Genomic DNA, 12,768 nt, shown 5'->3' on the forward strand with positions numbered 1-12,768 from the left:
AAAGAAAGAAAGAAAGAAAGAAAGAAAGAAAGAAAGAAAGAAAGAAAGAAAGAAAGAAAGAACCTGAGAATTCATAAGGGCTGAACTAAAAGTAAAGTATCTTTCTAAGCTGCTTAGAGTGTGAGGTTTTATTTTTTTTTTTAAAGTTTTTAAAGGTTTTTACCATAGGGGGTGTGTGCTCGCTGAAAGAGAGAGACAAAGAGGGAAAGTGAGAAATCACCCCTGCCCCCCGTGGGGGATGGCCGTGCTGCAATTCCTTCTTGTCCATTCTCCTCTTGAGACTTTGGGCATGCATATGTACACTCCTGGCATGATTTTTCGAGACACCAGGTCCGGGACTCGAACCTCAGCAGGCCATGTGTGATCCAGAGCCTTAACCAACCATGCTACTTGTTTGTCCCAGATTCTATTTAAATTTTAATGAAGGAATACAGGGTGAAACTCAGAAGTTGGTTACAGAACAAATCAACTTTCCAATGGTAATGAATTTACCACGTGACTGTCACAGCTTTTCTCCCATAATGCACCCTAAATGACATCCCTGCTAAAGGATTCACAAGAGTTCTTTCCAAAGAACTTGTCATTTCTTTGCTTCTTGGCCTTCTTAGCTGCAGGAATTAGGTAATGGTTATGAATTAAGTACCCACCATGAGTCAGGGCCATAGGATTCCCAAAACTCCCACTAGAAAGAAAGACAAGATTTTAACTTAAATCCCGAAGATGTTTTGCAGGGTGGGAACTGCTGGCTGTGAGTACTTAGACCTCCAGACTGAATGGCACCAGAAACCTGATGATTGCCCCTCCCAGAATAGAAATTGATGACCTATGTCCCCTCCAATCAAGAAAGCCTGCGAGACAGCCATGCACTTTTGAAAGAATCACTAAACTGATTGTATACCTGCAACATCTAAGTTTGTCCCTAAAAATGAGTGTTTGGAACTCCTTGAGGAGATTGGAGGGCTTTTGGCATTAGCTGCCATCCTCCTTGCTTTACACGGGTGATAAAGCCGTCCTTTCCTTTATCATATCCTGTGTCTACAGTTTGGTTTGTGGCCTACAGGTGGGCAAACCTGGTTTGAGTTCAGTAAAAATAAGAAGTAACAATGGTCTTGTCTTGGGTGGTAGTTGTGGTAGAAGCGATGTTTCTCCAGATCAAAGAACTGAAGGAAATACACCGATATTGACATGTTACGGCCCCCTCATCCACTCCCTTTTTTTTTTTTTTTTTTTTTTTTTTTGGAGAGGTTTTTGCTATAGGGCGCATGCACTCACCAGACAGACAGAGAGAGACAGAGAGACAGAAAGCGAGAAATCCTCCCCCAGTGGAGGATGGTCATGCTGCAATCCCTTCTCCATTCTCCTCTCGGGATCTTGGGCACGCACGCACACACGCCCGGCGTGAGTTTTAAGCCACTGGGACCGGGACGCAAACCGCGGTTGACTATGTGGGAGTCCAGCAACATAGCCATTATGCTAACTGCTGGTCCCTCCACTCCCATTTTTAACTTTTTCCTGCCTCAGTCTCAAGAAGTGCTACCCTCGTGCCAGGTGGCTATGCTCTATCTACTCTAAAAAAATTTAGACCATTATGAACCATCATTGATTTATATACAAACAGGTGCCAGCTCTGGATACCAGGGGAGTCCTTCCCCAGGCTGAGTGCCCTCAGTTGTCTCTGTTTTACTCTTGTACAGAAATAGGTCTGAAAAACCTCAGGGAAACAGGGCAGTAGCTATTAAATTAGAGCTTCCCGTTCCCATTTCCTCACTCAGCAAGTGGCAGGGCTTGAGTAAGCAGCCTGCTCCTGAACCCTTGGAGTAGGCTCCGGCCTTGGGACTACTGTATAAGGCCCAAGTTTCCTCTCCCACACCTCCGTCCTTCACTCCTCCTCTCCCAGCCTCTGATTACCAACACAACAGACCTTAGGGAACATGGGGATCACCCTAGTCTGAACACCTGGCTCTGTAGCAAGATCCAGAGATGAGGTCCAGTGACACTGACTTTTTTTTTTTGGAGAGGTTTTTGCTATAGGGCAGAAAGACAGAGAGACAGAAAGACAGAAAGGGAGAAATCACCTCCCAGGGGGGATGGCCAGGCCGCGATCCCTTCTCCATTCTCCTCTAGGGATCTTGGGCATGCACGCACACGTGCACGGTGTGAGTTTAAGCACTGGGTCTGGGACTCGAACCGCGGTCGACTATGTGGGAGTCCAGCGACATAGCCATTATGCCAACTGCTGGTCCCAACACTGACTTTTGAAAGACACTCCTCTAATTAATAAAGGAACCGATCATTAGCCAACTCAGACCATTAACCTTTACAGTCCCCTCTTCACTCCTTTTTGCACTAGCAGAAGGTAACTAGCCTCTGAGAGAGTCCCCAAGACCTCTGCTTCCTGGTATTCACACTTCCAGATAGCTCCCTCTCTCATTGCATCAGGGTCGGTCAGTGTGACCAATAGCATAAAGAAGTGATGGAATGTCACTCCTGAGATTAGGTTATAAAAAACTTCTTTCTTGGATTTTCTCCCTCTTTATTTTTTAATTTCTAAGAGTACGCACACACTCAGAAAAACAGAGAGAGAGAGAGGGCAAAAGCAGCCCTCAAACTGTCAGTCTGAGACTTGAACCATAGTTGGCCATGTGGGATTGAGCTTCCTTAACTACCAGATTTATGGGATGGCCCTTGGGAAAGGGCCATTTATGGGATGGCCCACTTGGGAAAGCCAGTGGGCCTGTCAGGAGGACACCAAGGCAGGCTATGAGAGTCCAAGGTTGTGAGGAGCCAAAGTCTCTCGCCCACAGTCAGCAAGGAAATAAAGCCTGCGGACACGCTTATGACTGAGTTTGCAGGTAGATCCTTCCCTAGGTGAACCCTCCAATGACCATACCCCCAGTCAGCAGCTTAACTGCAGTTTCATAAAGCTATGAGCTAAAACCACCAGCTAAGCCACTCCCAGATTCCCAGCACACAGAAACTGAGAGATGATAAATGTTCATTGTTTCAAATGGAGACGTTTAAGAGTAACTTGTTACACAGCAATAGGGAAAACCAGGTTTGTTTGTTTTTCTTGACTTTTTAATATTTTTGGCAGGGAAAAGAGAAATGAAGATAACTCTTTGCTTCTACCATAGCCGGTCAACAAGGCCTCAGCCTACTATACCACCCTAAGGGATGAAACGGTGGCCAATCAGAGTAAAAGAAGCTTTCTTAGAAGCTTGGGGTGAAAGCCTCACTGGCACAGAACAAAGTCGTCTTTCCAGGCCTAAGGGAAAGAATTCCAGCCAGTAAATACACTAAAATACACCAACTTGTTTTATAGAGCACCAGTGAAAATGTTAGATAAATAAAATGCATAATGCATAAGCCTTACAATGCTTTAGCAATGCGTTGCAGTAGCTGTTCTATAACTTAAAGGGGACAGGGTAATTTCTTGTTGTCTTAGTCTACTATAGCAAATACTGCAGACTAGATAATATATAAAGCTTAGAGCTTTACTTCTTACGGTTCTAGAGGCCGGGCAGTCTGAGGTTGTGGGGTCACATCTGGGAAGATCCTCTTGTTGCGTCATAACATGGTGGAAGGGCAAGCGAACAAGCCAAAGAAACAGAAAACGTGGGCTGAACTTATTCTTTCATTAGGACCCCACTCCTAAGATAAGTAACCCACTTCATAATAACAACATTAATCCACTCATGAGGGTAGAAGCTCTTAAAGTTTCACTAACCAATACCATTACATTTCAGCATGAGATTTGGAGGGGACATTCATAGTATCCATGACTCCTGCTTCCCAGTTGGGATGGAGTTTCCACATAACATTTTCAGAGACTGCAGTAAAGGTAGAGCTTGCACTCAATATGTCCCCTGGTGCCCCACTCATCTTCACGTTGGCCCAGCCCTGTCAACCATAAACACAATCTCGAAGGGAGGAAGCTCTTCATATAGTACCTGAGCAAAGAGCATCCTACGAATGCAGACATTTGATAGAATATGGTCCCAACTGCTCTTTCTGGTAGACATACGCATCAGAGGGGCCAGAACTACATGGTTCTTTTTTTTTTTTTGGAGAGGTTTTTGCTATAGGGTGCATGCGCACGCCAGACAGACTGAGAGAGACATAGAGACAGAAAGCGAGAAATCACCCCCCAGGGGGGATGGCCACACCGCAATCCCTTCTCCTCCATTCTCCTCTCAGGATCTTGGGCACGCACGCACACACGCCCAGCTTGAGTTTCAAGCCACCGGGTCCGGGACACGAACCACGGTCAACTATGTGGGAGTCCAGCGACATAGCCATTACACTAACTGCTGGTTCCAGAACTACATGGTTCTTAAGCAACAGACTTTGTCCTGCCCATGCATGTGCCCCAGTTGAGCTCTCTCTCGTTTTCTCTCTAGAAAACCTATGACTAGAAGCATAACTTGGGCATTTAGGTACCCAGCATTTGTTTCCTAAAATACAGGCTAAACTAGGTTAATGCTTTTTTTCTTGTCCTTGAAGTGTAGATTCAGAACCTCTGGGAAACTTCCTAGCTTCTTCATTTAAAGATCCAGCAAGAATGCAGCCATACCCTTCCTTTCGGGAGGGATTTCAGTTGAGTATTCTGAGAGCAGACAGACTGGAGAGGTGAAACAGACCAGCCATCTCAGGTCAGGCAGAGACAGAGAGAGTGGGTTGGGGCCCACTCTGCAATGCCATGGTGTCTCACTGTATAGAGTAACGCCAAATTCTGAGGTATAGCCATAGCTGGGAAAGGACTGGAGGCACTCTCAGGGCCTATTGTGTGTGAGCCAACAGCTCATCTCTCCAGCTGTTCTTTGGTCTTCTCCAGGAGACCAGGAAGTAGAGGAAAACAAAGAAGCTGGAGCCAGAATCAGTTTCCGCCAGCAGGAACAATGGGTGCAATTGTGCTGCTCACATGGCAGCAGCTGAGCGGGGAGCATTCAGCATTATGCATATGCCGTCACTGCCATGAGAACCTTGCTGTGAGAACTTCCGGGTGCACCCTTTCAGAATCTGAGGGATCTGGGAGGATCATTCCCAAAAAAGAGATTTCACAGAAATGTCAGGGAGTGGACAGCTTTTAAGGGACGTTAAGTGAGAAAAAAAATGCAAATAAGTGCTTTAGGAGTTTCCTCAAAACCAATGCAAATGTTTATTAATGCAAAATCCATGCTTTTCTCTCTTTTTTTTCCCCCCCTAACTTGCAGAGAGAGCGTATGCTCACCAGAGAGAGACAGAGAGATGGGGAGCGGTAGAAGGCATCCCCCATGTGGAATGGTTATGCCGCAATCCCTTCTTCTCCATCTTCTCTCTCCTTTCAGGACTTTGGACATGTCACACGCACACTCAGTGATTCGCAAGCTTCCTGGTTGGGGACTATAACCACTTGGCCAGCCATGTGGGATCCAACTCCTTTAATCATCAGGCCACAGCTGGCCCCATGTTTTCCTCTCAGTATTAAAGTTAGTCCTGATTTTGTTTCTAGAAAATTTCCAAAGACGGAGGCTAAACTGTTACCAAACTCTCAGGAGACAGACGCCCAGTGTCCTGCAGTGGGAGTGTGTTCTGGCGGATGCTGCTACTCTGCAGGCTCCAGTTACAGGGGAGGCCCAGATTTGATTCCCTGACCACACCAAAGACTGGGTTGGTAACGGGTACCTGTAGTCTCGGCTACTCAGGAGGCTGAGGCAGGAGAATCTCCAGCTTACTGCCAAATGGGCACCGTAGTGAAAGACTGTCTTAAAAAGGGGGGAGGGGGGAACAGCAGGTGGTGTAGTGTAGAGGTTAGGGTGCTGGATCCCACATGGCCAATTGTGCAGGTCAAGTCCCAGACCCAGTGACTTGACAATCATACCAAGCGCATGTGTATGCAGGCATGCCCAAAATCCCAAGAAGAGAATGGAGGAGAAGGAATTGTAGCATGGTCGTGCCCCCTGGAGGTTGCTCTCTCACTGTCTCTCTCTGTCTCTCCAGCAAGTGCACATGCCCTGTGGCAAACAAAAGAATAGAAACAAACGAACAAAAACCTCTCAGAGCTAGGAAATAATCACTTCATGCTTTTTCTTGTCTCTTGCCTTGAATTGTTCTTGAGCCAAACCTCGCAAAGTGTCCACAAGCCGGTGGAATCACAGAGGCCAAGTGGTATGCTGACAAGAACACATAGCTCACGCCCTGGCTCAGTCACTTGCCAGCTGTTCACCTCATGAAAATTCCTTAGCTCTATTTCATCTGCTCTACAATTTCATCCTATTCCATCAGGTTTTTGGGGGTGAGATTTTAATAAAAGTATGTATGCCAATAACATTTGAACACTGAAAAATAACCTCTGGATTGCACTTAATTGTGCCTGATCCCTCACATTAACCCAGAGATCCAGGGCCAGTCAAGGGGACCACATCCCATGTGAGACCTCATCCTGGGCCTGACAGACATGCCTACCAGATGGAAAGAGATCTCTGAGCCAACCTTATATTGATGTGTGCTGGGGCCTCCCCACTGCATGGAGTGATGTTGCTAGACATCTTTGGGTTTTTTTTTTTTTCTTTTTCTTTTTTTTTTTTGTGGAGAGGTTTTTGCTATAGGGTGCGTGCGCTCGCCAGACAGACTGAGAGAGACAGAGAGACAGAAAGTGAGAAATCAGCCCCCAGGGGGGATGGTCACGCCGCAATCCCTTCTCCTCCATTCTCCTCTCAGGATCTTGGGCACGCACATGCGCCCAGTGTGAGTTTTAAGCTACCGGGTCCAGGATGTGAACTGCGGTCGACTATGTGGGAATCCAGCGACATAGCCATTACGCTAACTACTGGTCCCAACATCTTTGTTTTATCTCCCCCTCTTCCTTCTGTCTGTCTAATACTACTGATCCTCTGGCCTTCTGTGCCCCACTTCTTCCAATCCATTTGTATATTTACAGACCAAAAAAACGTAGTTTCCATAGTTTCAGGGACTGACCTCTCACACCCTGCTAGTGACTGTCCAACTTCCCTAATCCTGAACCAATCCCAAGTGCATATACTGGCTGCATGTCTGCCCTGCTTTAGATTCAATTTATCTAAAAGCAAATTTTTCCCTAAAAATAGTTTCAGCTCCCAACTACAAGTTAGTAAACGAGGAATTCTTTCATCCTTTACTCTGCTTCATCACTTACTCCAACTTGTTGTGGACTGAATTGTGCCCCCCCCCCAAATGCATATGCCGAAGCTGCTCCCCACCTCCGCCATGTGTCTTAATTGAACATAGGGCCTTTCGGGGGATAATTAAGGTTAAATAAGGTTAATTAGGGCTGTGCCCTAATCCAGGAGAACTGGTATCCTTATGAGAAAGGAAAGGGCACCAGAGACCCGTCTTTCTCTTTCTGTGCACACACAGAGAAAAGATCATGTGAGGACAGAGCAAGAAGGTGTCATATGTGCAACCCAGGAAGAGAGGACTCACCAGAAACAAACTCCGTCAACACCTTGATCTTGGACTTCCAGTCTCCAGAACTGTGAGCAAATAAATGCTGTTGTTTAAAGCATTCAGTCTGTAGTATTTTGTTAGGGCACCCTGAACAGAAAACATAGAAGCTGTTACCAGAACTGAACATCTTTCTCCAAAATGGCTTCTGAAGTCTCCTCATTTTTTCTAGATCTTCTCATGCCACCCTACTTCAAGTCTTCCTTCCCTGAGACCGGAATTCCTGTCCTGCTCCTTATGACCTCCATCCCTCTTTCCCATTTATCTAATATTCTAAAAGCACAACTTGATCTTTGTATCAGTCAGAATAGGAAGGGTTATGCTATAGTAACAAATGACCCCCAAATCTCGGTGGCTTAATACAACAAATGTTATTTACTCATGTACATTATATATTCACTACGGATTGACTCAGGCTCTGTTTCAGGTTGAAGTTGTTTCAACTGAAGTTGATGGAACAGTCCCTATTTCGGACAGTATTGGTTTTTGTGGCAGAAGGAAAAGAGAAGATGGTGAACCGTGCAATGAGTGTCAAAGCTTTTACCTAAAAATGACAGATGTCTCTTTACTCATACTTGATTAGCTTCACATGCCTAAATCTGATGTCATTTGGGTAAGTATATAGAATCTTTCCCTAAGAAAGGGAAGCAAGTAATTGTGAACATGATAACAACCTCTAATCAGAATCATTCCATGAAGGAGGGTGCTGGGCCTTTCAGGAGTGAGATAGAGAGGCTTCAGCAGGCCTCAGAGTATTTTCAATTCCAGTGTCAACACAAGAACTTTTGCAATAAGTCTACTTTGTTGAGACAATTTGTGGGAATCTCTGTCCTTATAGTCAGCTTCCTCTTTGTTCCCATCACTCAAATGCCATGTGTTGGAACTCTAGCCATCTTACTGTCCTGTGAAGCCTCTCTGGCTCAGAATGATTTCTCTTCTCTAGGATCTTTAGTTGACTTTATAATCAACCCTCACATTGGAATTGTTTTAGGTGTCTACCTGCCCTTAGCCCTTTAGGTGGTCTTGTGTCCACTACTCCTGACCACCTGACTGGGCCATCAGGATGGGTTAGTGACCTAAGGATGGCCAAAATATAGGCTCAGGGACCAGCAGATGGAATAATGGTTATGTTGTTGGATCCCACGTAGTTGATTATGGTTCAAGTCCTGCACATGGTGGCTTAAAACTCACACTGAGCGTGTGCGGATGCTTGCCCAAAATCCCAAGAGGAGAAAGGAGGAGAAGAGATTGCAGCATGGTCATCCCCACTGGGGGATGATTTTTCTTTCTTTCTTTCTTTTTGGTCTCTCTTTCTCTCTGGTGAGTGCACATGCCCTATAGCAAAAATCTCTATCTAAATATATATATATACTCATAGAAGCCCAAGAGCTGGGCCAATTAGAGCCTCTCCTGGGAGTTAGAACTACCAGATCTGAAGGAATATGCCTCTTAAGGTGGTAGTTAAAATTAAAGGATGCCTTGGGACTAGTAGATGGTGTAATGGTTACATCTCTGGACTCCCATATGGCTGAATATGGTTCAAGTCCTGGACCTGGAGACTTGAAACTCATGCCAGGTGTGTGCGAGTGTATGCCCAAAATCACGAGAGGAAAATGGAGAAGGAATCACGGTGTGACCATCCCCCTGGGGAGATTATTTCTCACTTTCTGTCTCTCTGGTGAGCACACACAGTAGCAAAAATCTCTCTTAAAAAACAAAAACAAAAACAAAAACAAAATCCCCCAACCAACCAAACAAAAAATCTAAAGATACCTTGAGGTGGAAATGGGAGTCCTAGCAAGTGGAAATCCTGTGTAAGTTGAGATTTTGAGAAAAGTGAAGCTGAATGAGCAGAAGAAGTGTCATTAGTGAAAGGAGCAGGGGACAGAGACACAGAGACAGTGGACATGCTATGAGGGAGAGGGTGGGCCTTCTAGGAGTGAGCTGGAGAGGCTGCAACAGGCCTTAGAGCTGTCTCAATTCCAGCACCAACCACAAAGTCTTTTACAATAATTCCATTTTCTTGAGACAATTTGAGAGGTCTGTGTCCTTACAATCAGCAAATCCTGAATAAAGCCACTTTGAGTTTACAGAAGCGTCAGTTGTCAACTGATATTGACACATTTTATTGGCAAAGGCATCACATGTCCAAGTCTGATGTCATCGGAGTAAAAATGTATACTCCTCCCATGAGGAGAAACAAATAATTGTGAACACCACAACAATCTGCCACAGCTGGAGGGCATTTCTGTCCTCATAATCAGCGAATCATGAATAAAGCCACTTTGAGCTTAGAGAAAGATCAGTTGTTAACTTACTTTATGTGAGTTGGGTTGGACTTTCCAACCTAGACCTCAGGCTCCTAGAAAGCAAGCAAGGCTTGCTCTGTGTTCTCCACGGAGTAGACATCTCGGAGTGGCTGTAGCCTGAGGGCTCTCCTTCGGGTTCCCCAGGTTAATTGCTGGGCTCAGATCCAGCCTCTTAAATATCGGGTTAACATCTGGAGGTGGTGAGGGGGACATAGTAAAAACGAAGAACTGTCAGTAGAACAAAAAGTGGCACGGAGGCTTAGTAGCAAGTGCGGCCTCTTAACAGAGTGCCCCAGAAGCCACCTCAGCGTAGACTCTCCTATATGATGAGGCAGGTGAAGTGAGCAGATAGGAGGAGGAGTTGGTGGCAGCTTGGCCCAGTAGCCTACTTTTGCAGAGCCTTTGACTGCCCTCTGACCTTCCTCCTCATCTCTCTACCTGCAAGTGGAAGCAAAGTTGAGTGGTGGAGGATGGGACAGGAGAGATCACATGCAAAATGTGTTGCGTGCCTGGACTTGTACACATGTGAGAACTGTTTAACTGAGACAGGTTTCATGTGAGGTCTGCAAAGACTGTACAATGTGGATTCCTACCCACTCAGACCTTGACTGTCTTCCAGGAAAAGGGGAAAAAAGACAGATGATAGATGGATGGATGTTCACAGACAGATTGTGGCCAATGGCATCAGCCCTGCTCTCCCGGAAGTGTCTTTGTTTAGTGACACCCAGGAGGTGAGCAGAAGAGGCCCTTCCAAAGGATTTGCTCTCCCTCAGGATGCCATCAGTTGCCTTCAGGTGGGGAAAGGGGTCTTCTGTTGAGAGGAATAACCAGGAAAGACCCCAGCCTGACCTGGCCAGATAAGAGTTTCTGTAGGCGAATATGGAAAAAGATGGGAATCTCTGCCTAGCAGCTTCCACTGTGTTTCGAGGTATCTTTGTCTGGGGCAGCCACCAGTGACAGACACCAGGAGGTTAAAATATACACAGGCACAGACACACAGACACAGACACACACACACACACACACACACACACACACACACACATACCACTCTGTGGTAAATGACATGCTGAGAATGGACTTTCACTCAGCACACTGATCCCATTCAGGGCCCTCCATATCCAGCACAGGATTTGAGAGAGTAAGCCCACCGTCCAACTCACAAATTTAAAACTGTAGTTATGTACTTGGACTCTGGAGGCAGTCTGCCTGGGTTCACATCCCACCTTCCCAGCTTACTAACTGGTAACCTTGAGTGAGGTGTTTTAACTCCTCCGTGCCTCCGTTTCCTCATCTGTTGCATTAACCACAGGAGTTAGAATAGCAACTAGAATCGTTTCTGGCACACAGTAAGCATGATTTATGTTATTGCAGATAGCCTCTCTGGAAGACAAACATCCAATTTTCAAAAAGATGCAATGGTTGGTGCCCTTTGCTTTCCATTGGCTGGAGAAAATTGTGGGAGGCCGTTCTCCACATCTTCATGCCCCACAGGAGGCAGCAGGAAGATAGGTTGAGACCAGCCTGGCTGCTGCCAAAGCCCTCTGTTAGATGGTATTTGAGGGGCTTTGTATGAGTTCACCTGGGCTGCCACGATGAAGTCCCATGAACTAGGTGGCTTAGACAGCATGCTAGAGGCTGGAAGTCTGAGCTCACGTGTCAGCACAGCTGGTTTCTGCTGAGGCCTGTGAGGGAGGAGCTGTTCCCTGCCTCTCCCCCCAGCTTCGGGTAGTTGGTTGGCAATCTTTGTGTTCTTAGGCTTTCAGAAGCATCCCCTCAACCTCTGCCTTCCTCTCCATGTGGCATTCTCCCTGTATGAATGGCTGTCTCCAAATTTCCACTATTTTTTAAAAATTACTGTAGGTTGTGTGAGCTCACCAGAGAGAGAGATGGGGAGGGGATGTGGGGAGAGAGTGAGAAAGAACCCAAAGGAGACGGCTACGCCACAGTCTCTTCTCCTCTCAGGAAGTTGCACATGCACACATACGAGCCTGGTGTGTTCTCCAAGCTACTGGGTCTGGAACTTGAATTGTACGGTTGACCATGTGGATCCAGCTGCCTTAACCACCATGCCTCTGGCTGGTCCCAAATTTCCACTTTTTATAAGGAAATGAGTTCAATTACATTAGGTCTGACCTTAATGACCATATTTTAACTTGATTACCCCTATAAAGACCTCATCTCCAAATAAGGCCATATTCTCATGTACCAGCATATAAGACCTATATTTGGGAAGTGAGAGTGAAACATAATTCAACCCACACTGGCCTCGCATCACCGTACGCGAGCATGCCAAGCTCTGCATCATGCTGGTCAGCACCGGAGGCTGAATTTCTCCCCTCAAATCCTGACCTCTGAGACTCAGTTACCCAGAGGCTGGGAAAGCAGGCCCAATGAATCTGCATGCCTTAAGAAACCCAATATAGTGACCAGCAATTGGTGTAATGGCTATGTTGTTGGACTCCCACATAGTCGACGCGGTTCGAGGCCTGGACCTGGTGGCTTAACCTCACTCTGGGCGCATGTGTGTGTGTGTGTGCGTGTGTGCCCAAGATCCCAAGAGGAGAATGGAGGAGAAGGGATTGCGGAGTGGCCATCCCCCCTGGGGGGTAATTTCTCACTTTCTGTCTCTCTGTCTCTCTCTGTCTTTCTGGTGAGCTCACGTGCCCTATAGCAAAAAGGAAAAAAAAAAAAGAAAAGAAAAGAAAAGAAACCAACACAGAGCAGTTCAGCCAAAGTATCTCCAATCATTCTCTTGATTTCCCCAAATCAACGTACTTTCTCAGCTCTGCTTGAGTATCCTAACTCTTCACTCTTCTTGTGCAGGGGAGAAGGGAGAGGAAAGACCAACGGCTTTGCTAAATTCCATGTGATTCTTGGCAGGACTCTTGCCAGAGCAGCTGCTAAGGAAAGGCAGCAGGAGCTCAGAGAACCACTGGGCCGTGAGCTTCATTCCTGGAGGTAGCTGCACTGAGGGCAGTCCTAGCTTTGGCGTGGG

This window comes from Tupaia chinensis, unplaced genomic scaffold (genome assembly GCF_000334495.1).
Source record: "Tupaia chinensis unplaced genomic scaffold, TupChi_1.0 Scaffold000688_1, whole genome shotgun sequence".
NCBI classification, from domain to species: domain Eukaryota; kingdom Metazoa; phylum Chordata; class Mammalia; order Scandentia; family Tupaiidae; genus Tupaia; species Tupaia belangeri.